Genomic DNA, 25,740 nt, shown 5'->3' on the forward strand with positions numbered 1-25,740 from the left:
TTATTTTACTGATGTGTGCATTAGTTCACATTAGACTGAAATGCCAAGTTCTCAGGTGATGCAGGAAACCGGCGAAGCGCGAGCATACCACATCGCTGCAGTGGTCTCGCGGAGTGCTGTGTTGTGGCCACACTTAGTCCCCAAAATCGTTATTTTCCGCTGGTTGTTTGTGCACCCATAAACTGCACAGTGCTGGCCTGTAGCTTTTTGATGAGTATATATGCCATTATTTACGAGCGTAAGTCATTCGTGACAAAAATAAACGGGAACATCGAAGGAAAGCTACCACTCCGCAATGCAAGCCAAGCTCACAGTCCAGACCGAACAGGCAACACTGACACATACTCTCCACGCCAGACCGTCGGAAGCGCCCTCGTGAAAACGTCTATATAGGCGAATCAACTAAAGCTTCAGAATTACATCTACACTTGTTAAATAAACGGGACTTCAGGAATATGGAATGTCGCTACGTTGCTCTATTGCTATTCGCATTAGCGTCGACAGTCATCGTGAGACGAGTTGTGCCGTAATTTTTGAGTGAGAAATCTAGGCCAGAAGTTAGCCTCTTTAACGCTCTAAATATAATATCATCTACATCATCAGTACCCTATATATATTTATGTCCACTGCAGGACGAAGGCCTCTCTCTGCGATCTCAAATTACCCCTGTCTTGTGCTAGCTGATTACAACTTGCGCCTGCAAATTTCCTAACTTCATCACCCCACCTAGTTTCATGCCGTCCTCGACTGAGCTTCCCTTCTCTTGGTATCCATTTTGTAACCTAATAGTCCACCGGTTATCCATCCTACGCATTACATGGCCTGCCCAGCTCCATTTTATTGCGATAGCAATTATACGGACACTCAAAAGCAGATTTCTGCCGTCGGCGTCGCCGTCGTCGTCGCCGTCGCCGTCGCCGTGAGGTTCCGTATGACGTCAATGGAGATGAAATCGTCGCCGCGCGCCGAACGCTGTATGTGCGAATGAAAGGGCGCGAGGGGCGCGCGCTTTCACGGGGAGTGAACACACGGCGGAGAACAAACGCGCGTTCTGCGCCGTGCTCGCTTAAGGGCTGCAGAAGTAGGCGTCTCTTTCCTCCTTTACAATCACCATATATTGACACGTATACATGTTTATCTTTCACCGGTGGCCGCTTTCCACCGGCTAACAAATGTTAAACGTTATCACTCGGCGCAGGACGCGCCTGTGTCGGAGGTTTCTAGAACATTATCGATGCTTCTTTCCGTTGCCTGTTTTCACAGACGCTTATGTTATCTGATTGTGTGACCAACGCGAATTGTCTAGAACTTTCTGGAAGACACGCGGGCATCAGGGATTAATCTAGAACCTACGATGACTCAGGTATAAAAGCCGACGCGTTTCGCCGCTGATCAGATTTTCGACGATCGCCGACTGTGTTCGCCGCTGTCGTTGTGCTTTGAGTGTAGCTTGCTTTTGTGGGCACAGGTTCGCCCAATAAACAACCAGTTTCGTCATACACAGTTTTGCGACTGTTTTCTCTACCGTCACTACTACGTGACATCTGGTGGAGGTGCTAGTTCGTTCATGCACCGAACGCCCCCGCAAAGCCGCGACCCAAGCCCGAAACCGGAGAACGAGACCAACGTCGCCAAGGACCAGCGAACTAGCCGTAGGCAGCAAGGACTTGTGCCGGAGTTCGGACTTCTTCCCGAAAAGACCACTGCAATCAAAGCCAAGTCAACGACCAGAATGGCAGCACCAGCGTCCCCCATCCTGCTGCAGCAACCTCGGGAGCCACCGACTTTTCGTGGATCATCGGCTGAAGACCCTGAAACCTGGCTGGAGACATATGAGAGGACCGCGACGTTCAACAAATGGAGCGACGACGACAAGCTGTGCCATGTTTATTTCTCGCTTGAAGACGGCGCCAGAACCTGGTTCGAGAATAGGGAGCGTGCACTAACAACTTGGGACCTCTTCCGAGCCGCATTCCTGGACACCTTCACGAGCGTCGTCCGTAAAGAAAGAGCTGCAGCCTTGTTGGAAAACCGTGTACAGCTCCCGAATGAGAGCATCGGCATGTACACTGAAGAAATGACTCGATTATTCCGGCACGCCGACCCCGCTATGCCAGAAGACAAGAAAGTTCGCTTGCTCATGCGGGGAGTTAAGCAGGAGCTATTCGCCGGACTGGTGCGGAATCCACCAACAACAGTCCAAGACTTTCTCTCGGAGGCTACGACAATCGAGAAAGCACTGGACATGCGCAACCGGCAATACAATCGCCGTTCGACGCCACATTACGCCGAAGTCCAAGGAATCTCCCACGACCTACGAGACACCATCAGGGCGATAGTACGCGAAGAGCTGCAGAAGTTGCTACCGTCGTCGCAGCTTCAAGTTGCTTCCATCGCCGATATCGTGCGGGAGGAAATCCAGCAATCGCTAGGACTTCCCGAATCGCCGCAACCCGAGCCGGAAGCGCTGACCTACGCCGCCGTCGCCCGTCGTCAAGGCCCCCCTCCGCGCTCGCGCCAGGGCCCCGTAACGCCGCAGTTCCGACGTCCACCACCGCCGCCGCCAGCACGCCCGCCCGTCGCCCAGCGCAGCTACCAGAGGAAGACGGACATTTGGCGCGCCCCCGACCACCGCCCGCTCTGCTATCACTGCGGGGAAGCCGGCCATGTCTACCGCCGATGCCCATACCGCGAGATGGGCCTACGAGGGTTCGCCGTCAACGCGCCGCGTCCAGTGCGGGGTGAACGACCGCGCGACATTGCCGACTACCTCGCCGGAGCCCAGTGGCAACCCCGACGACCCTCACGCTCGCCGTCACCAGGCCGCTACATCTCGCCGCATCGTCGTCAGTACACCGGTCCCACCCGGGACCGATCTCCCAGCCCTTACCGGGGAAACTAAAGGCAGCAACCGATGGAGGTGCGGTTGCTGTACGACGCAATGCCGAAGATCCTCCGCCGACGACGACGACGATTCGCGAATCATTACGACGAGATATCAGCACGCCGCCTAGCAACAGCCTTGACAGCACTTCGCCGCCGCAAGAAGACCGGCCGACGCGACGTAGCAGCAGCGGAGCAAGCCGACGCAGCCGTGATCCGACGCCACGACTTAACCGTAATGCTAGACGACGGTCTACCGACTTAGACGTGCTCATCGATGGTCATAACTTCACCGCTCTCGTCGACACTGGCGCCGACTATTCCGTCTTCAGTGGCGCGTTCGCCGCCAAGTTAAAGAAGGTGAAGACGGCCTGGCAAGGACCTGATATCCGGACAGCTGGAGGCCACCTAATAACGCCGGCTGGAATCTGCACAGCCCGAGTCACGGTAAACAACCGCACTTACCCGGCGAGCTTCGTAATCCTGCAGCACTGCTCCAGGGATGTCATCCTAGGCATGGACTTTCTAAACCAATACGGTGCAGTCATCGACTTAAGATCCAAGTCAATAACGCTTTCAACGCACAACGCGCTACCACCGGATACAAGCATAAGTTACCATGCCTTGAATGTGCTTGAAGAACAAGTCACCATTCCGCCTCGCTCCAGCGTAATGATTTCCGTCGGTACCGAAGTTTCTGCAGACATGGAGGGCATCATCGAGGGCGATCATCACCTACTGCTCGACCGTGAAATTTGCGTCGCTAGAGGCATAGCTGAGCTACGTGCAGGGAAAGCAAGGGTGATGCTCACGAACTTCAGCCCTGAATACAAGCACATTAACAAAGGCACCACGGTCGCCTACATCGACGAAATAGTACAAGCTAGTAGTGCTCTCGCCTTCACGGATTCCAGTGCACCTGCAACGACGACTATAATACCTGAGCCAACTTTCGACGTCAATCAGAACCTTCCCAGGCATAAGAAAGAACAACTAAAAGCTCTGCTCCTGCAATACAAGGACTGCTTCTCGTCGTCGTCAAAAGTTCGACAAACCCCTGTCGCCAAGCACCGCATCATCACCGACGAAAATGTCCGCCCACTCCGTCAGAGCCCGTACCGAGTTTCGGCGCGCGAACGTGAAGCCATAAGGCACCAAGTCGACGAAATGCTACGCGACGACATCATCCAGCCGTCCAAGAGTCCGTGGGCGTCCCCCGTGGTGTTAGTGAAGAAGAAGGATGGAACCCTACGTTTCTGCGTCGATTATCGTCGCCTCAACAAGATCACGAAGAAGGACGTATACCCCCTCCCACGGATTGACGACGCCTTGGATCGACTCTACAACGCAAAGTATTTTTCGTCGATGGACCTCAAAACCGGCTACTGGCAAATCGAAGTCGACGAGAGGGACCGGGAGAAGACTGCCTTTATAACACCAGACGGACTGTTCCAGTTCAAGGTCATGCCGTTTGGGCTTTGCTCGGCACCTGCGACTTTCCAACGCGTCATGGATACAGTACTGGCAGGCTTGAAATGGCAGACTTGCCTTGTCTATTTGGACGACGTCGTTGTGTTTGCCTCAAGCTTCGAAGAACACCTGCGGCGCCTTGAAACAGTTCTTCAAGCAATCAAATCCTCCGGACTCACGTTAAAGCCAGAAAAGTGCCGCTTCGCATATGAGGAGCTCTTGTTTTTGGGCCACGTAATCAACAAGTCTGGAGTGCGCCCCGACCCTCAGAAAACTGCGGCCATCTCCAACTTTCCTCCGCCCGCTGACAAGAAGGCAGTGCGTAGATTTCTTGGACTGTGCGCCTATTACAGGCGCTTCGTCAAGAATTTTTCACGGATCGCTGAGCCACTGACGTATCTCACGAAGGCCGACGTCGAGTTCAAGTGGGAGACGCCGCAAGTCGAAGCATTTGAAGAACTGAAGCGACGCCTGCAATCGCCGCCAATACTTGCGCATTTCGACGAAAACGCCGATACCGAAGTCCACACCGACGCAAGCAGCGTAGGACTCGGCGCCGTTCTTGTGCAGAGGACTAACGGACTAGAAAGGGTTGTAAGTTACGCTAGCCGGTCGCTATCGAAGGCGGAATCAAATTATTCCACAACAGAAAAGGAGTGCCTCGCCATCATCTGGGCTACATCAAAGTTTCGCCCCTACCTCTATGGCAGGCCCTTTAAAGTTGTGAGCGACCACCACGCCTTGTGTTGGCTAGCTAACTTGAAGGATCCTTCAGGTCGCCTCGCACGATGGAGTCTGAGACTTCAAGCATTCGACATCACCGTCGTTTACAAGTCCGGGCGAAAGCACTCTGACGCCGACTGCTTGTCTCGCGCCCCCGTCGAACCGCCGCCACAGGACGACCCGGATGACGACACTTTCTTGGGACCCATCAGTGCCGACGAATTCGCGGAACAACAGCGAGCCGACCCGGAACTAAGGAGCCTTGTAGACTACCTGGAAGGCAAGACCGTCATTGTGCCGAAGGTGTTCAGGCGAGGATTGGCGTCGTTTTTCTTGCAAAACGACATTCTTCTAAAGAAGAACTTCTCGCCTCTCCGAGCCAACTACCTCCTCGTGGTACCCTCAGCATTGCGTCCAGAGGTTCTGCAAGCTCTCCATGACGACCCAACGGCTGGACACCTCGGTTTTTCCCGCACGCTCGCGAGGATACAAGAAAAATACTACTGGCCTCGCCTCTCTGCCGACGTCGCCCATTACGTAAGGACATGCCGAGACTGTCAACGACGCAAAACACCGCCGACAAGGCCAGCCGGACTTCTACAGCCGATCGAGCCACCTCGCCGACCGTTCCAGCAGATCGGGATGGACTTACTGGGGCCTTTTCCGACGTCGACGTCCGGTAATAAATGGATCGTCGTAGCTACGGACTACCTCACCCGCTACGCCGAAACAAAAGCCTTGCCCAAAGGCAGTGCCGCCGAGGTAGCCCGATTCTTCGTTGAGAACATCCTCCTGCGTCACGGTGCCCCAGAAGTCCTGATCACCGACAGAGGTACGGCCTTCACGGCTGAACTAACTCAAGCCATCCTGCGCTATAGCCAGACAAGCCATCGCCGCACCACCGCTTACCACCCGCAGACGAATGGCCTCACCGAGCGCCTAAATAAGACCATCGCCGACATGCTGGCAATGTACGTCGACGTCGAACACAAGACGTGGGATGCCATCCTTCCGTACGTGACCTTTGCATACAACACGGCCATGCAAGAAACGACACACATGGCGCCGTTCAACCTGGTCTACGGAAGGAACCCGGCAACGACGCTTGACGCCATGCTACCGGACGTCACCGACGAAGAAAATCTCGACGTTGCCACCTATTTGCAGCGTGCCGAAGAAGGTCGACAGCTCGCCCGCTTGCGCATCAAGAACCAGCAGAGGACCGACAGCCGACACTACAATCTTCGACGACGCAACGTCGAGTACCAGCCCGGCGACCGTGTTTGGGTCTGGACTCCGATACGCCGACGAGGACTTAGCGAGAAACTGTTGCGTCGCTATTTCGGACCATATAAGATAGTCCGACGTATTGGCGCACTGGACTATGAGGTCGTGCCAGACGGCATTTCACAATCACAGCGGCGCCGGGCACGACCTGAAGTCATCCATGTGGTGCGTCTTAAACCTTTCTACGCCCGCTGACGACGTTAGGTACTTCGTTATTGTTTTTTTCTTTTTTTTGTTTATAACGCATTGTTTTGTTTTCGCTTTCGTGCTTGTAGCATCGGGACGATGCTTTTTAAGGGGAGGGTATTGACACGTATACATGTTTATCTTTCACCGGTGGCCGCTTTCCACCGGCTAACAAATGTTAAACGTTATCACTCGGCGCAGGACGCGCCTGTGTCGGAGGTTTCTAGAACATTATCGATGCTTCTTTCCGTTGCCTGTTTTCACAGACGCTTATGTTATCTGATTGTGTGACCAACGCGAATTGTCTAGAACTTTCTGGAAGACACGCGGGCATCAGGGATTAATCTAGAACCTACGATGACTCAGGTATAAAAGCCGACGCGTTTCGCCGCTGATCAGATTTTCGACGATCGCCGACTGTGTTCGCCGCTGTCGTTGTGCTTTGAGTGTAGCTTGCTTTTGTGGGCACAGGTTCGCCCAATAAACAACCAGTTTCGTCATACACAGTTTTGCGACTGTTTTCTCTACCGTCACTACTACGTAGAGCAAACGCGCCTTCTTCTGACGCACGATAGGCTGTGGGGGGGAGGGGGAGGGAAGGGAGGCGACGTTTAGCTGCGGCACCAAGTGCCTATTTATATCAGAGGCTCCGGCAACAGTCACCAACGCCGCACGCATTTTGAGCGAACGCGGGCAAAACGCCGACGGCGTCGACAACAGTTCTGCGTGTTACCGGTGCTGCTGCATGTCCAAGTTTATACAGCTGATAAAGCTAATATCATTACTCCGTATAGCTCTTTACAAATTTGCTATCGCAATTGATGCTTCGCCTTTCAGGTGAAACTGCGACAACTTTTTTTCCTCTTAATATCAACTAGAATATCGATTTTCCCCGTTTGCTCTTTGATCAACACCGCTCTCTTCCTGTCTCTTAACGTTAGGTCTAACATTTTATTGCGATAGCAATTATATGGACACTCCAGAGCGGATTTCTGCCGTCGGCGTCGCCGTCGCCGTGAGGTTCCGTATGACGTCAACGGCGATGAAATCGTCGCCGCGCTCCGGACGCTGTATGTGCGAGTGAAAGGGCGCGAGGGACGCGCGATTTCACGGGGAGTGAACGCACGTCGGAGAGGAAACGCGCGTTCTGCGCCGTGCTCCCTGAAGGGCTGCAGAATAAAGTGGCTCTTCCCTCCTTTACAATCACCATATATAGAGAGCAAACGCGACGTCTTCCGTCGCGCGAAAGGCCGTGGGGGGACGGGAGGGAGGGGAGGCGACGTTTATCTGCGGCACCAAATGCGTATTTATATAAAAACGCTGCGAGGCGAGACGGTGGGTAAAGCCCCAACCAGACGTACGCGTTGTAACGCGTCCGCAGGCGCCGTGCGCCCGAGAGAGTTTGTGGTTGTGAAGAGGAAGAGGCGATATTTTCTGCCTCTTCCTCTTTACAACCACAATCTCTCTCAGGCGCACGGCGCCTGCGAACGCGTTCCAACGCGTACGTCTGGTTGGGGCTTAAGATTTCCGACGCTGCTCGACGAGTTTCCCGTTCTGATCTCGTCGAAAGCCTCCGAGCCGCCCCCAGAGGCACCGGCAACAGTCACAAACGCGGCGCGCATTCGGTGCGAACGCGGGCAAAACGGCGACGGCGTCGACAACAGTTCTGCGCGTTGCTGGTGCTGCTACATGTCCAAGTTTATACAGCTGATAAAACTACTATCCTTACTCAGTATAGCTCTCTACTAATTTGCTAGTGCAATTGATGCTTCGCCTTTCGGGTGAAACTGCGACCATTTTTTTTTTCGTTCCATGGCTCGTTTGTGCGGTCCTTAACCTGTTCTCGAGCTTCTTTGTTTCTGCCCCATATGTTAGCACGGGTAGAATGCAATGATTGTACACTTTTCTTTTCAACGAGAGTGGTAAGCTCCCAGTCAGGATTTGGTAATGCCTACCGTAAGTAGAAGTTTTGTATAAGTTTATTTTCCAGGTTGAACTGGAGGGTTTTCTGGCAAAAAGCTGCCTGCGCAGCTTGACTGTGTCCAGAAAACCCCTACAAGCAGTAGCACAAGAGTGATACAGGAAATCTTCAACAAACACACAGACAATAGTCAAATTCAATAAAGAGAACATTCACCATTTATGCATAGAGAGTCTAATAATCTTTGCACAGAATTCGAACAATAAAATCGAAAATCGAAACGCTGAAATGTTAATACATATGTTCAGAAATAATAACAGTAACAATCAAGCAAAACATGCAGCATCTACAAGCGAGTACATAAAATCACATTTCAACAAAATATTTCCGCAGCTCAGCTTTGGTATATCCTATTGTATGTTTATACGTGTTTAGAACATGGGGCAGGTTATAAGACAACATTTGTAATTTATAATTAGTGGGAAAACGTGGTATATTCCATATATTAGTAGTTCTCATGTTAGCACGACGCATGTCCAAAGATGCCAGAGTAGAATAAAAATTGGCAATGGATGCCGTCGAAAAATACATTTTTTGTAACAACTTAATGTTATACAAATGCTTGACTCGGACAATGTTATGTGCTTCAAAGGCATACTTGGAGGTAGTTGTATTATCAAGATTGGCGATTATTCGAACAATTTTTTTTTGCAATACGAGAACTTTATTTACGTTTGTTTTGGTAATTGTGGCCCATACTAAACTGCAGTAGTTAAGGTGAGAAAAAATAGTGCGTAATAAACTTGTAATTTATATTTCAAAGGTAAAGTTTCACGACATCGCGACAGAGCCCCGCAGACGGAAGAGAGCTTCTTGCAGACAAGGTCAGTGCGGGCATCCCAGTTTAAATAACACGAAAAATATACTTCAAGAATCTTGTGCACTTAAACTATTTCTATTTGGTGATCTTCAAAGTGAAGCATGCAGTGTGGTATTATCGGTTTGTTTATTGCGCGAAATATTATAGCCTCGGACTTCGTAGGATTTATTTTTAACTTATTCATCCTTGACCACATAGACAATTTATTTAGTAGGTCATTACATGTCACCATTAAATCGTTAAGGTTAGGGCCTGAAAGAAGTAGTGCACTATCATCCGCGTATATCACAAAATCAACGGAAAGATCTATACTTACGATATCATTTATGTACGTATTGAACAAAAGGGGTCCCAATACGCTCCCTTGTGGGACACCACAACTGATAGGCAAAAGGGATGAAAGTTCATTATCTAAAGACACCGACTGGCTTCTGTTTTGGAGATATCCTTCAAGCAATGCGAGTGGTTTACCACGGATTCCATACATTGTAAGTTTGTTAACAAGAATCATATGATTTAAGCAGTCAAAAGCTTTACTAAAATCAAGGAAAAGCCCCACCGTATACAAGTTCTCATTAATATTGCTCAAAATAATTTCCTTCATTGTTAATAACGCTGTTTCTGTAGATTTACCTGTTCTGAAACCAAATTGTGACTCAGATAGTACCTTATGTTTGTCAAAAAACTTACTTATTCTTGAAGAAATGACTTTTTCCAGACCTTTGGAAAACACAGGGAGTACTGAAATCGGCCTATAACTTGCTGGTATATGTTGGTCACCCCCTTTAAAAATTACGGATACATTTGCAGTTTTCATTGCGTTGGGAAAAACCCCGCACTCAAATGCAAGATTGTAATATGTGAAATCAAGGGACAAATTATAGGTAACACATATTTCAATGGTTTCATCTGCATGCCGTTGATAGCTAAGGCTTTGCTGTTACTAATTCCCATGTACACGTTATAAACTTCATTTGCATAGTAGGCTCGAAAAATATATTCTGACTAAACTGACTAGGATAAGTGGAGATTGTAGTGTCCCTAAGGTCTTTAGATGAAGAAATGATAATAATAAAATGTTTGTTAAAATATTCTGCTAGTTCCCTCCCTTTTATTTCGTTGCCATTTACTAGCATAGATTTTGTGACAGAGTTATTCACACGGCGACCTAGGACATCGTTGAAAGCTTTCCAGGCAATATCTGGTCTCCTTGAACTGACGATAAAAAAGAGCGCCTAATAATATGATGCTTTAGCTTTCCGTAGCTCAGAGTTTAATCGGTTTTTTTTAACTTTTTAAAGTGAAGGAGTGTATCCTCTGCACGTGTTCGAAGGAACGTTTGATAAAGACGATTTTTGTCCTTTATTCATTTTGAAAAGTTATCGTGTTACCCACGGTTTTCTTATCTTTTTCGTATTCTTTTAGTGTTCGTTTCGAGTGGAAAGTGCTTCGAATAGAAACGAAGGAAATGGAGAAAGAAAAAGGTCGTACGCATCATTGACATCAGTTTTCTGCAGCACACAGGACCAATCGAAGTTCATAATGTCGTGCTTAAATGCTTCCACAGAGGCATCTGTTATGCGCTGCACAGTAATAGACTCTTACCATAGGCGTACCTACCGGGGGGGGGGGGGGGGGGACCGGGGGGGGGGACCGGGGGGGGGGGGCAGAGGGGCCACTTGGTCAAAAGTGGGGGGCGGGGGGCAAAGTGTGCCATTTGCCCCCCCCCCCCCCCCCCACACACACACACTTTTAAAAGCGGGCACTTTTGGTTGCATGCTGGAAAGTCCAACAAAACTACAGCTGAAGCAAAATTTTCTTTCGCAATAGAGTGGCCATGTCAGTATCGCTTTTCTTTACTACGTATCCTCTGCTTGGGCAGCGAGGATTGTCCTTTGTGCCTCCTCGGGACGTGCCATAGCGGACAGCACGTGGGATTCTCCATACAGGCTCACGTTGCAGAGAAGGCCTGGCGCTGGGCAGTTCCCGCCCTAACAAATGTCAGCTTGCGCTACTTTCTTTATATTTTGAAAAAATGAGGGCCCCTATTTGGTGGCGTGTATCGAAAATTTGCGCTGTGTAGGTTGCTTACCTGTATGTGCTCCGAAAACAGTTCTGAATAGGCTCTTTCTCCCAATTTTTATGCGTTGTACACGGCATTTAGCGATAAATGTTTATCCTGTGTAGGTTCACTAGTCTTTGTAGAAAGCTATTCATTGGAGCGTTCCAGGGAGTCATGCTGCCGCTAATCGAAATGTTTCCCAGACTCCTACAGCAACAGCACGAGAGACGCTTGAAATTATGTAAAATGGAGATAATTTTAAGTGCAATGCGTTGCGAAACATTCACTTTCCTGCTTTTAATGCAAGTGTCGGAGATAATTACTAAACCCCCGTTTTTCCGTGTGTTTTCGTTCATCGTACGCGATTCGTAGTTTGTTTCTCCGGTGTCCTCTCTGAGCTAAACAAGGCATTTTCTTTATATCTGGGGATAATTAGGGGCATGGTATGGATACTCTGTAGGCAATGTTCCAAATGGGCGGGTTAAATGTGGATTTTCCTGTAGAATACGCGTGCAAGTGCATGGTCCATTGCGTCTGTTTTACGAGCAGTGTAAAACTTAGATGGCTGCGCTGGCATAATCACAACTACAACTCAGGTCAAATTTTGCGAATATAAGGGAACCATTACGCCAAGTTTATGTGCGAATGTGAATGCGTGTTGATTAAATACAGGTTTTTTAAAAAATGTAACCAATTGTCCGAAGGTATCACGCTGCTGCTAGGTTTCCCAATGTCCCAAGAGAACTCTGCGTTTCAGATATTCTATACGCGTACTTTGAAGGAATAGGCAAATTTTAAGTGCAAGTTTTAACGTTCCTGCCTTATTTAGAAGCGATACCAATAAATATTGAACCCTCATATTTTATTTATTTTTACTTTTTCATGCATGATATACTAGGTTCGCCTGGCGTCCTCACTGAACTAAAGGAGGCAGCTTCGTTTTGTTTGCTGACTGTAAGGACAAGTTAATATGTGATGTGTATGTGAAGTTCAGAGTATATGGGTAATTGGGGCTTTCGGATTAAATTACGTATGCAAGCACTGTAGAATGTTATGGCCGTGTCTAACGAGCGGGGAAGAATTGAGCCCGCTGCCATGGCAGCATATGAAAGCCACCAAGACCAAATTTAGCGAAAACTGGTGCTATGCTACGGAAACTCTCTGTGCAGAAGTTAAATGTGGCAGGATCATACAGAGCCTTTGTAAAAAAATTCTCATTCAAGTGTTAGAGCGTGTAATATGGCAGCTATGAGCTATGCTTCCCAAGTGGCTCAACATAGTTGTAGGTTACAGCAGGCTTGTATTTTGTGGTAAGGGGAGGGGGGACATAGTAACCGGAATGTGTGACAAAATTTTTACGTTCCTTATCCAGCTAAAAGCTGTGCAAATAATTATTGAGCCGTCGGTTTTCTGTCCCTATTTTCAGGCGTTATAATACGTTCAGACTTGGTTTCAGCGATGTCCTCGGTGAACTAAACAAGACATTTTGTTTATATTTAGCGAAAATAAAGGACGCGCCATGGACAATATGTAGGTAAACTTTAAAGACAGGTTTTTGCACACATCTGCTGTCATTCTTTCTAGTGAATATTGCAAGTAATTTATGTTGATTGTACTTCGTTGCGTAGAACCTAGACAATACTATTACCTAAACTAGCGATACATTTCGGCTGTAGACTTAAATACCAAGTACAATTCTTTGTTTAATTACTAATATTGTTTGTAGCAAACGCACATTCTTTATGTGCGCTGTACTGCTGCTACTGGGCCGGATCCAGGACCTCTGTGCGACACTTATTGCCTGTTGCTCCTGCATCATTATGAAATTTTATATAGTTGCAATAAATAAATGCAAATTGAAACAATTTTTCGGCCCGCAATGTTTCAATATGTGTGATTGAGAAATAGGTCTATGTCTCTTAAATATAAAAAATAACTGGCAGACGCATTTCCAGGCTCTTTCACCTATTGTAATAGTGAATCGCAATATATATATATATATATATATAGAGAGAGAGAGAGAGAGAGAGAGAAAGAAAGAGAGAGAGAGAGCGCAAGCGAATGAGATGGAGAGAGGTCAGACTTTTTGCGGTTGCCCCCCCCCCCCCCCCCCCACAACAGACTCTTTCACATTGTTTCGCTTAGCATGCTCATTCCGAAAGACGACAAATACCGGACAGTGATCGCTCACATCAGAAGCGATTGTACCAGAAGAGAGCACACTCGTTTCAATATTCGTAATTGGTAGGTCTACTGCCGACGCAGTAGAGCATGTGACACGTGTTGCTGTTTCTATTAAGTTCACAAATCCACAATAGACAATCTTCATGTATGTTGAAATCATGTACAGTAGCGTTATGGTCAAGAATATTGATAATAAAATCGCCACTGCACAAAAGCGAACGTTTATTTAGTGACGAATATTCTAGAATTTGTATGAAAATTGTCTCGAATAAAAGAGAAAGAAAGAAAGAAAGAAAGAATCTGCTCGAAATAATCCGTAAAAATTTTCATGTTACTGTAGTGGACAGTGCGCTTGGCGTCCGCAGAACAAGAAGAAGAAGAAGAAGCACGACAAGAAGAGCCTCGCTGAAGCCACGATCGTCCATGTTTTGAGGCAACAACAACAACAACAACAACAACAACAACAACGATCGCCGCCGTTCCATTTTTGCGCTGGCCGCTGGCCCTGGTCCCTGGCCCTGGTCCCTGGCCGCTGGAAGAAAAGCAAGCATCTGGTGGTCACGTAAGCGCTGTGGGGTGCTCGGCTCAGTGTTGGGCGGTTTAAGCTTGATTTTTGGCAATAAGCTACAGAAGGCTGTACTGTTTTGGTTGAGACAGTCAGCTCGTCCTCATGACGAATAGCTCGCCTGGCCAGGGGCGCTGCCCCTGGTCAGCTTCTGTCCCTCCTAATCAAATGCCTCTAGAAGCCTTTTTTCGTAGTGGAGTGAGCAGCATTCCGGTGGCGCTGGTACCTTTAAAGAGAAACTGAGACATCCACCCAAATGTAGCAATTCGCTACTATGGAAACCCAACCGGGTTCCTCGAAAGAAAGCCTCGCAGTTGAAGAAAAATTCGTCCTGGTCCGGGACTCGAACCCGGGACCACCGCCTTTCCGGGGCAGCCACTCTACCATCTGAGCTAACCAGGCGGCTAGCAGATGGCAGGCGAAGTCGAATTTGTCGACAACTCGAAGCAAAGGCAAGTGTATGGTGTAATAGTTCAGCAGAAATCCGCTAGGTGGAGATAAGTAATTAAAGAGAAACTGAGACATCCACCCAAATGTAGCAATTCGCTACTATGGAAACCCAACCGGGTTCCTCGAAAGAAAGCCTCGCAGTTGAAGAAAATTCGTCCTGGTCCGGGACTCGAACCCGGGACCACCGCCTTTCCGGGGCAGCCACTCTACCATCTGAGCTAACCAGGCGGCTAACCTAGCGGATTTCTGCTGAACTATTACACCATACACTTGCCTTTGCTTCGAGTTGTCGACAAATTCGACTTCGCCCTGCCATCTGCTAGCCGCCTGGTTAGCTCAGATGGTAGAGTGGCTGCCCCGGAAGGCGGTGGTCCCGGGTTCGAGTCCCGGACCAGGACGAATTTTTCTTCAACTGCGAGGCTTTCTTTCGAGGAACCCGGTTGGGTTTCCATAGTAGCGAATTGCTACATTTGGGTGGATGTCTCAGTTTCTCTTTAATTACTTATCTCCACCTAGCGGATTTCTGCTGAACTATTACACCATACACTTGCCTTTGCTTCGAGTTGTCGACAAATTCGACTTCGCCCTGCCATCTGCTAGCCGCCTGGTTAGCTCAGATGGTAGAGTGGCTGCCCCGGAAAGGCGGTGGTCCCGGGTTCGAGTCCCGGACCAGGACGAATTTTTCTTCAACTGCGAGGCTTTCTTTCGAGGAACCCGGTTGGGTTTCCATAGTAGCGAATTGCTACATTTGGGTGGATGTCTCAGTTTCTCTTTAATTACTTATCTCCACCTAGCGGATTTCTGCTGAACTATTACACCATACACTTGCCTTTGCTTCGAGTTGTCGACAAATTCGACTTCGCCCTGCCATCTGCTAGCCGCCTGGTTAGCTCAGATGGTAGAGTGGCTGCCCCGGAAAGGCGGTGGTCCCGGGTTCGAGTCCCGGACCAGGACGAATTTTTCTTCAACTGCGAGGCTTTCTTTCGAGGAACCCGGTTGGGTTTCCATAGTAGCGAATTGCTACATTTGGGTGGATGTCTCAGTTTCTCTTTAATTACTTATCTCCACCTAGCGGATTTCTGCTGAACTATTACACCATACACTTGCCTTTGCTTCGAGTTGTCGACAAATTCGACTTCGCCCTGCCATCTGCTAGCCGCCTGGTTAGCTCAGATGGTAGAGTGGCTGCCCCGGAAAGGCGGTGGTCCCGGGTTCGAGTCCCGGACCAGGACGAATTTTTCTTCAACTGCGAGGCTTTCTTTCGAGGAACCCGGTTGGGTTTCCATAGTAGCGAATTGCTACATTTGGGTGGATGTCTCAGTTTCTCTTTAATTACTTATCTCCACCTAGCGGATTTCTGCTGAACTATTACACCATACACTTGCCTTTGCTTCGAGTTGTCGACAAATTCGACTTCGCCCTGCCATCTGCTAGCCGCCTGGTTAGCTCAGATGGTAGAGTGGCTGCCCCGGAAAGGCGGTGGTCCCGGGTTCGAGTCCCGGACCAGGACGAATTTTTCTTCAACTGCGAGGCTTTCTTTCGAGGAATCCGGTTGGGTTTCCATAGTAGCGAATTGCTACATTTGGGTGGATGGCTCAGTTTCTCTTTAATTACTTATCTCCACCTAGCGGATTTCTGCTGAACTATTACACCATACACTTGCCTTTGCTTCGAGTTGTCGACAAATTCGACTTCGCCCTGCCATCTGCTAGCCGCCTGGTTAGCTCAGATGGTAGAGTGGCTGCCCCGAAAAGGCGGTGGTCCCGGGTTCGAGTCCCGGACCAGGACGAATTTTTCTTCAACTGCGAGGCTTTCTTTCGAGGAACCCGGTTGGGTTTCCATAGTAGCGAATTGCTACATTTGGGTGGATGTCTCAGTTTCTCTTTAATTACTTATCTCCACCTAGCGGATTTCTGCTGAACTATTACACCATACACTTGCCTTTGCTTCGAGTTGTCGACAAATTCGACTTCGCCCTGCCATCTGCTAGCCGCCTGGTTAGCTCAGATGGTAGAGTGGCTGCCCCGGAAAGGCGGTGGTCCCGGGTTCGAGTCCCGGACCAGGACGAATTTTTCTTCAACTGCGAGGCTTTCTTTCGAGGAACCCGGTTGGGTTTCCATAGTAGCGAATTGCTACATTTGGGTGGATGTCTCAGTTTCTCTTTAATTACTTATCTCCACCTAGCGGATTTCTGCTGAACTATTACACCATACACTTGCCTTTGCTTCGAGTTGTCGACAAATTCGACTTCGCCCTGCCATCTGCTAGCCGCCTGGTTAGCTCAGATGGTAGAGTGGCTGCCCCGGAAAGGCGGTGGTCCCGGGTTCGAGTCCCGGACCAGGACGAATTTTTCTTCAACTGCGAGGCTTTCTTTCGAGGAACCCGGTTGGGTTTCCATAGTAGCGAATTGCTACATTTGGGTGGATGTCTCAGTTTCTCTTTAATTACTTATCTCCACCTAGCGGATTTCTGCTGAACTATTACACCATACACTTGCCTTTGCTTCGAGTTGTCGACAAATTCGACTTCGCCCTGCCATCTGCTAGCCGCCTGGTTAGCTCAGATGGTAGAGTGGCTGCCCCGGAAAGGCGGTGGTCCCGGGTTCGAGTCCCGGACCAGGACGAATTTTTCTTCAACTGCGAGGCTTTCTTTCGAGGAACCCGGTTGGGTTTCCATAGTAGCGAATTGCTACATTTGGGTGGATGTCTCAGTTTCTCTTTAATTACTTATCTCCACCTAGCGGATTTCTGCTGAACTATTACACCATACACTTGCCTTTGCTTCGAGTTGTCGACAAATTCGACTTCGCCCTGCCATCTGCTAGCCGCCTGGTTAGCTCAGATGGTAGAGTGGCTGCCCCGGAAAGGCGGTGGTCCCGGGTTCGAGTCCCGGACCAGGACGAATTTTTCTTCAACTGCGAGGCTTTCTTTCGAGGAACCCGGTTGGGTTTCCATAGTAGCGAATTGCTACATTTGGGTGGATGTCTCAGTTTCTCTTTAATTACTTATCTCCACCTAGCGGATTTCTGCTGAACTATTACACCATACACTTGCCTTTGCTTCGAGTTGTCGACAAATTCGACTTCGCCCTGCCATCTGCTAGCCGCCTGGTTAGCTCAGATGGTAGAGTGGCTGCCCCGGAAAGGCGGTGGTCCCGGGTTCGAGTCCCGGACCAGGACGAATTTTTCTTCAACTGCGAGGCTTTCTTTCGAGGAACCCGGTTGGGTTTCCATAGTAGCGAATTGCTACATTTGGGTGGATGTCTCAGTTTCTCTTTAATTACTTATCTCCACCTAGCGGATTTCTGCTGAACTATTACACCATACGCTGGTACCTTTGAATGGCGGCTCCATTCGAATCAATAACCCGCAAGCAATTCAGGCGGATCTTAAGTCTGTGACTCATCACTACCTGCATATCACAGACGTTCGACAATTTGGACGAGGAGGCATCGTCTGCAGATCGCCAGATGAGGCATGTGTAGCAGATCTACTAAAATGTTCCTCGTTTGGCTCCATTAAGGTGAACGCTTTCATTCCACCTCATATGGCATGCACGAAGGGAATAGTGCGTGGTGTGGACTCTCGACTGAGTCCGTCAGAAACACTGGAAGAGCTCTCTGCGGCAGGTGTTATTGCCATTTATCGGTGCAACCGCGTGACTGATAACGTACGTGTACCGACAGAATCTGTGATTGCCACGTTTGCGGGTACATCATGTCCTTCAGAATTAAAAATTTGGCCACTAATTTTTCGTGTAGACCCTCTAGCATCGCGCCCGTTACAATGCCGTAGTTGTTGGCGTTTTGGACACAGTGCGGGTGGCTGCAAGTCTAGTCCTCGTTGTTGCGTCTGTGGTGAGGGACATCCGGGCAATGAGTGCGCAACTCAAACGGAGAAGTGTTGCCTATGTGGAGGTGCGCCTCAGGCTAATAATTCTGACTGCCCTTATCGATCACAAGAAATTCAAATTCTTGAAGTAATGGATAAAAGGCGTTGCTACCGCAGAGAGGCTACTGTAGCTGTAAAGGAAAGGTCCCATGGTTACGCTGGTGTTGTGGCGCGGCAACCTGCTGCCATGGATTCAACCATTTCAGAAGCGATTGCAACCGCGGTCGAAAAGTCAATGGCTAAGGTCATGGAACGCCTCGTTGAAAGTGTGTCTGACTGTATATCGCAAATTGTGTCCGCACAATTAACGCAACTGCTGCAGGCAACTTCTGTACCTCTTCCTAATGTGGTACCTGAGCTCAACATGCCCAATCTGCCAATCGTCAGTACGGAGAAGGAATCAAATATGGCTGGTCCCAGTAACTTGGAGTTGGATGATGTATCGACTATGGATGTGGAGTCGCGGGCCCCCAAACGTCGCGGGTCCCCCATTAATGTTGGCTCAAATTCTCGCCCCCATTCTAAACCCAAGAAAAGCCCTAATGGCGCCGAGTTAACATACTCTATTTTGGAGAGAGCAATTGCCACTGCGGTGCTCTCGCCGCCCGAGGGCTGATGAGAGTGCTTCAGTGGAATTGTCGTTCTATACTTGCTGCTTCAACAGATTTACTTCATCTCACACATAAATTTTGTCCGGATATAATACTTTTACAAGAAACTTGGTTGTATACAGGAAAAAATTTTTCATTGCGAAATTATCGATGTTTTCGTTTGGACCGTCCTTCTAGAGGCGGAGGCATTGTAATATTTATTTCAACAAAATTTTGCCACATAACAAGGTTAGCATTCACGTTAATGGCCCCAGACAGCGAAATACTTGCGGTAGAAATAAATTTGCCCGGATGTAGACCTTTCACAGTCGTAAATTCCTACTTTCCTGTTGGGGTCCAGAACATTAGTTCCTTAGATTCAATTATAGCAAATTGCGGAAAAGATATAATCTTAGCTGGTGATTTCAATTCGCATCATGTATCATGGGGATACAAAACGGATCAGTGTGGTAAACGACTGTGGGAATGGGCAGTAGATAATGGGCTTTCCTGCATGAACACTGGAGCCGTTACGTTTCTCCGAGGACAGTCTCGCTCTGTTTTAGACCTGACGTTCTCTGGAACAAATATTGTTGTGTCTACATGGTCAACGATTGACTGCGCTACAAACAGTGACCACCTACCTGTTGTTTTTGAAGTGGTAGGCCCGCTAACCTCTCCGGAGCTTCATAAGAGAAGTTTTATTAATTATACTCGTTTTAATACTTGTTTGAAAACAGCATTTATTTCAATGAGACATATGAGTTGTATTCAAAAGGCTCATAGTTTATGTTCGATATTGGAGGATTCTAAAAAACGATCTGAATTTGTAATTTGTTCGAGTAAAAGCAATAGCCCTAGTAAATGGTGGAATGACGACTGCACTAGAGAATTTAGGCGGAGGAAAGCTGCGTGGAAAAAGCTCCTATACAACCAGTGTCCAAAAAACTGGAATGATTACAAATACATAGCGGCCACCTTTAAACGTACAGTTTCTAAAGCGAAAGAAGAGTTTAACATCAGACATTTTGATTTCTTGTCCCAAACACGCAACAGAGGGGCATTGTTCCGCTTTCTAAGATCACTGAAGATGATTCAACCATCAATCAATGCAGATATCACTTGTTCTTACACCGAATGAAATTACTGAGTTCTTGGAAAAAATTGGCAAAGGGCTTGAGAGCCGCTTTTCATCTTGTCTCCCTTGTCGGCCTTTATTGCTTGGCTCTGTGGACAATTTCGAAGAGGTGTCATTACCGGAATTGGCCTCAGTGATTGTAAGTTTGCCCGCTGCTGCCCCAGGTCCGGATGGGGTTACCACCGCAATGATAAAAATTTTGTATAAGGAGTATCCTGATGTCTTATTGGCTCTGGTTAATCATTCTATTGAGAAAGCTTGGATCCCATTGCAATGGAAACTCGCTAAAGTAATATTATTACTCAAAAATCAAGGTAGTGGATATATACTGGAGAACATTCGGCCTATTTCATTAACGTCAAACCTTGTTAAGCTAATCGAAAGAATAATAAATGTCCGAATCATGAAGTTCGTGAACACCAGAGAACTGCTCAGCCCTTTCCAAATTGGTTTTAGACCAGGCATGTCCATCTGGTGTGCGCACGCAGACATAGAAAGTCGAATTCATATTGCACGGCGCCACGGGAGATGTGCTGCACTGGTCACGCTAGATATCGCCAAAGCTTATGATAGTGTCGAGCATGCAATATTATTGGATAGAATGAATGCACTAGATCTCCCACATTACTTTATAAGATGGACAGCCGAGTTTTTGAGGGGGAGAGAATTTTTCTGTGTTAGGAATGGCATCGCCTCTAGAAGGTTTACACAGACCAGGGGTGTACCTCAAGGGGCCGTTTTGTCTCCCCTATTTTTCAATATATTACTAAGTGGTATACCTTGTCAGGCTTATGTAAACACATATGTCTACGCAGATGATATTGCATTTTTTGCTTCTGCAGACGACATTCAGTCTCTTTACGGAAAATTGCAAGCTTATCTCAACACACTTGAAAAATACCTGGAAGGAATTCGCCTATCTCTGAACGTTAACAAGAGTGCGGTGCTGGCCTTTCCGCTTAGTCCAGTGTATTTAACTCTCTGTTATCAGAACAAAGTCATCCCCCAAGTTGAACATACCAAGTACCTTGGGGTGATTTATGACAATAAACTCAATTGGCTACCGCACATTGAGTATATTGCTAAAAAAGGGGGCCGTGCTCTCGGAATATTACGACGGCTGAGCAACAATCGGTCTGGCATGCGAAGAGACACACTACTAAGGATATACAAAATGTATGTCAAGCCAGTATTAGAATTTGGGTGTGTTCTTTTCTCTGGAAGTGCCGCGTACAAAATTCGTCCCCTTGTTTTAATAGAACGGGATGCGCTCCGACTCTGCCTTGGCCTCCCCAAATTCGTATCGAACGCTGTGCTTTACCTGGAAGCGCGAGTGCCATCGTTAATGGCTAGATTCAGACTACTAACAGTCCAAACCTTTTCTGCGACTGCACGAATCGCCTTTCAGAAGACACCAGACAGTGTTCATAAGTCAGCCCACTTTATTTTTTAATGTCCACTGGCCCCGTTTTCACACGCCACAGGTGGTTTTTGCGCAGGCAATACTCGAGCCGTTGAATGTTAAGCTCTATAATATAACTCCTACAAAGTCTGCTACCCTCTCTCTAGAAATAATTTTTGATAACATCTACCCAAATAATGCAAAACTTTTATCTTCACGAATTCTCAATGCCATGCTGGATGATCACTTGTGTCATATTCAGACCAATGCTATAATAGCTACAGATGCATCACAGAACCACGAAAAGGCAGGTGTAGGAATTTTTTCTCATTCGCTAGATTGGTCCTATTCGATTAGACTTCCAGATTTTACTCCTATCTACACAGCGGAATTCTTAGCTGTGGTTTTAGCATTACGGAAGTTGAACCCCTCTCATTCATCAGTTGCTATTATCACCGACTCACTCTCTCTATGTTCGTCGCTTACAACGCGTAGTGACTCAAAAATTTTGCAAGAGTTACATCTGTTAGCTCCGTCTCATTTGAGTTTGCTTCGCTTAATTTGGGTGCCCGGGCACAAAGGTTTGCCTTTGAATGAGTGTGCAGATTCATTAGCGAAGGCTTCCCTAGGGGGTCCTTTAGTACCTGCCGTTCCCCCAACCGCCTATATCACTGCCGCTAGGTTTAGGAGATTAACAATGATGAATGAGATATATAATTCTAGTATGGCTTCGCATTCTGACTACCACCATCTACTATTCCCTTGGAATCGTAAATTCTGCCCAACACGAAAATTAGAGATTACACTAACCAGGATACGTTGCCGCATCCCGACACTAAATTTCTATACACACAGGGCTGGTTTGGCAGCATCTCCTTTGTGTATACAGTGCGGCGAACCAGAAACTATTGATCATTTTCTCCTTGCTTGCCGACGATTCTCCTCAGTAAGGAAAAGGGTGCTTGAGGACCCTGTAAACAAACTTGGCCTCAGTATGAACGCTACCGTCTTGCTTTCGTTTGGAGCTTCCACATTGGGGTACAGCCACCAGAATTTTTGCACTGCAATGCAAAACTTTATCATTAATTCGAATCGACTGCCTTCCTAAAATAGTCAATTATAATAAGTAATTAAAAGACCAAGCAGAATTCATCTTCCTTTTTTCTTTCTTTTTATCTTTTTCTAATTTTATTTAAATTCATTTTCTCCAAACCGCCCAATTCTTGGCCGATCCCCCACGGTGGGTATGTGCCATTTGTGCTGTGGATCATCATCATCATCAAGAGCTCGTACAGACGCCAAGAGCGCGTCTGACGCTAATAAGAGCGCGAGCTGCGGCGTTCCTGCGGCGTTCGGGTGCCTCTCCAAGCTTCGTTGGCCTGCAGTGGTATTTTGGCTGTGTATCGGGTGGTTTCAGGTTTCTAACTACCTTTATTTAATCCCTGATTTATTCGCATTCCTTGCATCAGCCATCTTGGGCTGATGTCGACCAATTCTCCTGGGCAGGCGCGATCCGCCTGGTCAGCATCCCTGCCATCTAATGAATTACCTTTACATTTATTTTTTCGCAGTGCCGTAAGCACCATTCCTGTTGCGCTCGTGCATACCAATGGAGGTTCCATCAGGCTGACGAACCCACAAGCTGTCCAGAAGGAACTTAAGACCATGTCCAACCACTTCCAGACCATCACTGACGTGCGAGCGTTCGGACGCGCAGGTATATTGTGTTGGTCACCGGACCAGACCTGTGTTGAAGATCTGCTGAAATGCACTTCATTCGCTTCCATCCCGGTGAGAACTTTTATCCCGCCTCACCTTGCGTGAACCAAGGGCCTCGTACGGGGCGTAGATTCCCACTTAAGTCTAACTGAAACCCTGGACAAGCTCTCCGCAGCAGGCGTCATTGCTATTTATCGTTGCAATCGCCTTGTAAATAATGAGAGAATTCCGACTGAGTCAGTAATTACCACGTTTGTGGGCACATCATGTCCGTCCGAAATCAAAGTGTGGCATCTTGTGTTCCGTGTAGAACCACTCGCGTCCCGTCCAATACAATGTCAGAATTGTTGGAGATTCGGGCACAGCGCAGGAGGTTGTAAATCGAGCTTACGTTGCCGCACCTGTGGAGATGGTCATCCCTCAAGTGAATGCTCTGCGCAATCTGAAAACTGCTGCCTCTGCGGGGGAACACACCCAGCAGACTATTCCAATTGCTCAGCTCACGCCCAAGAAACTCAAATTCTTTGAAGTAATCGGCCGCCGTCGCTGCTCCCGAAGAGATGCAATTGCAGTCGTTAAAGACAGGGCCTTCGGGTACTCTGGTGTTACAGCCCGTAACGCTCCAAGTATGAATATTAATCTCTCGGAAGCAATTGACGCTGCTGTGGAAAAGGCAATGACTAAAGCTATGGATAAATTGGTATCCAGCCTATCAGAATGCCTAGCTCAAATCATTTCCAGTCAGATGATTCAATTGTTGCAAGCAACTAAGGCGCCGCTACAGTCCTCAGTACTTAACGCCACACCTCGAATGCCTAGCAACGACGTAGAAGCGCCTTCTACATTTAAAGATCACTCGACGGACACTACTCCGCCAATTCAACCAGGCGAGGGTGAGTCCTCTTCTTCAGACTCCCTTACTGTCACAGATATGGAACTTGACGCTCGAGCTCCCAAACGCATGGGATCTCCAATTTCTAAGACCATGAAACCAAAACCAAAAAAGAGTCAACCATCGCCTATGAATAAAGAAAGCTTTCTTAAGGCGGCAGTTGCCGCTGCTGTGCGATCAACACCATTGGACAGTTGAAAGTATTGCAGTGGAACTGTCGCTCTATCTTCTCAGCTTTAACAGATTTGTTTTACCTATCTCATCAGCTTAATCCAGATGTTATACTTCTTCAGGAAACTTGGCTATCACCAGAGAAAAATTTTCATTTCAATGGTTTTCGTTCATTCAGATTAGATCGTAACCCGCGAGGTGGAGGACTATTGATACTTGTTTCAAATAAAATTTGTCAGTAAGGCAAACCTTTCTTTTAAATTCATGGACTCCGACTGCGAAATTTTGGCGATAGACTTATGTCTCCAGGGTATCAACCATTTTCAATTATTAATACCTATTTCCCCACCGGTGTGCAAAGTACGCGCCAACTTGATAGGGCTGTAGCTGCTTGTAGAAAAAAAATTTTGTTCGCAGGAGATTTTAATTCGCATCATGTGTCGTGGGGTCTAAAAAAGTGGTCGCAGTTTCACCTGAAAGGCGAAGCATCAATTGCGATAGCAAACTTGTAGAGAGCTATACGGAGTAATGATATTAGCTTTATCAGCTGTATAAACTTGGACATGCAGCAGCATCGGCAACACGCAGAACTGTTGTCGACGCCATCGGCGTTTTGCCCGCGTTTGCTCAAAATGCGTGCGGCGTTGGTGACTGTTGCCGGAGCCTGTGATATAAATAGGCACTTGGTGCCGCAGCTAAACGTCGCCTTCCTTCCCTCCCCCTCCCCCACGGCTTCTCGCGCGTCGGAAGAAGGTGCGTTTGCTCTACATATATGGTGATTGTAAAGGAGAAAAGAGACGCCTACTTCTGCAGCCCTTAAGCGAGCACGGCGCGGAACGCGCGTTTGTTCTCCGCCGTGCGTTCACTCCCCGTGAAAGACGCGCCCCTCGCGCCCTTTCACTCGCACATACAGCGTTCGGCGCGCGGCGACGATTTCTTCTCCAAATGTCGTCATACGGAACCTCACGGCGACGGCGACGCCGACGGCAGAAATCTGCTTTTGAGTGTCCATATAATTGCTATCGCAATAAAACCGATTTGTGTGGTAAGCGACTATGGGAATGGGCTATTGATAGTAACCCTTCATGTCAGAACACAGGACATGTGACTTTTGTTAGAGGTCACTTTCGGTCAGTGTTAGACTTAACATTTTGTAGTGCTGGCCTCAATGTTTCTTCGTGGTTAACGGTTGACTCAGCAACCAACAGTGATCATCTTCCTGTGTCATTTGAAATCATGTGTCCAATAACATCTTTAGAATGCCAGGCGTGCACATTCGTCAACCACAATAAATTTAAGACTGTCTTACTTGCATCCGTTTCGAAACT

The 25,740-nt window shown here is 47.9% G+C and overlaps 1 long non-coding RNA gene and 1 other non-coding gene across 2 annotated transcripts; one reads left to right on the forward strand and one right to left on the reverse strand.

Moving 5' to 3' along the window:
* Window positions 1-14,226: 14,226 nt before the first annotated feature.
* LOC125947463 (uncharacterized) lies at window positions 14,227-18,406 on the reverse strand. The gene is made up of 2 exons (XR_007468312.1): window positions 17,945-18,406; window positions 14,227-14,387 (listed from the first exon to the last, which is right to left on the reverse strand). It is a non-coding gene; the product is annotated as an uncharacterized LOC125947463 (long non-coding RNA).
* On the forward strand, window positions 16,326-16,400 carry Trnaf-gaa (transfer RNA phenylalanine (anticodon GAA)). The gene has a single exon. It is a non-coding gene; the product is annotated as a tRNA-Phe (tRNA).
* Window positions 18,407-25,740: the final 7,334 nt, after the last annotated feature.

This window comes from Dermacentor silvarum, chromosome 8 (assembly GCF_013339745.2).
Source record: "Dermacentor silvarum isolate Dsil-2018 chromosome 8, BIME_Dsil_1.4, whole genome shotgun sequence".
NCBI lineage: Eukaryota > Metazoa > Arthropoda > Arachnida > Ixodida > Ixodidae > Dermacentor > Dermacentor silvarum.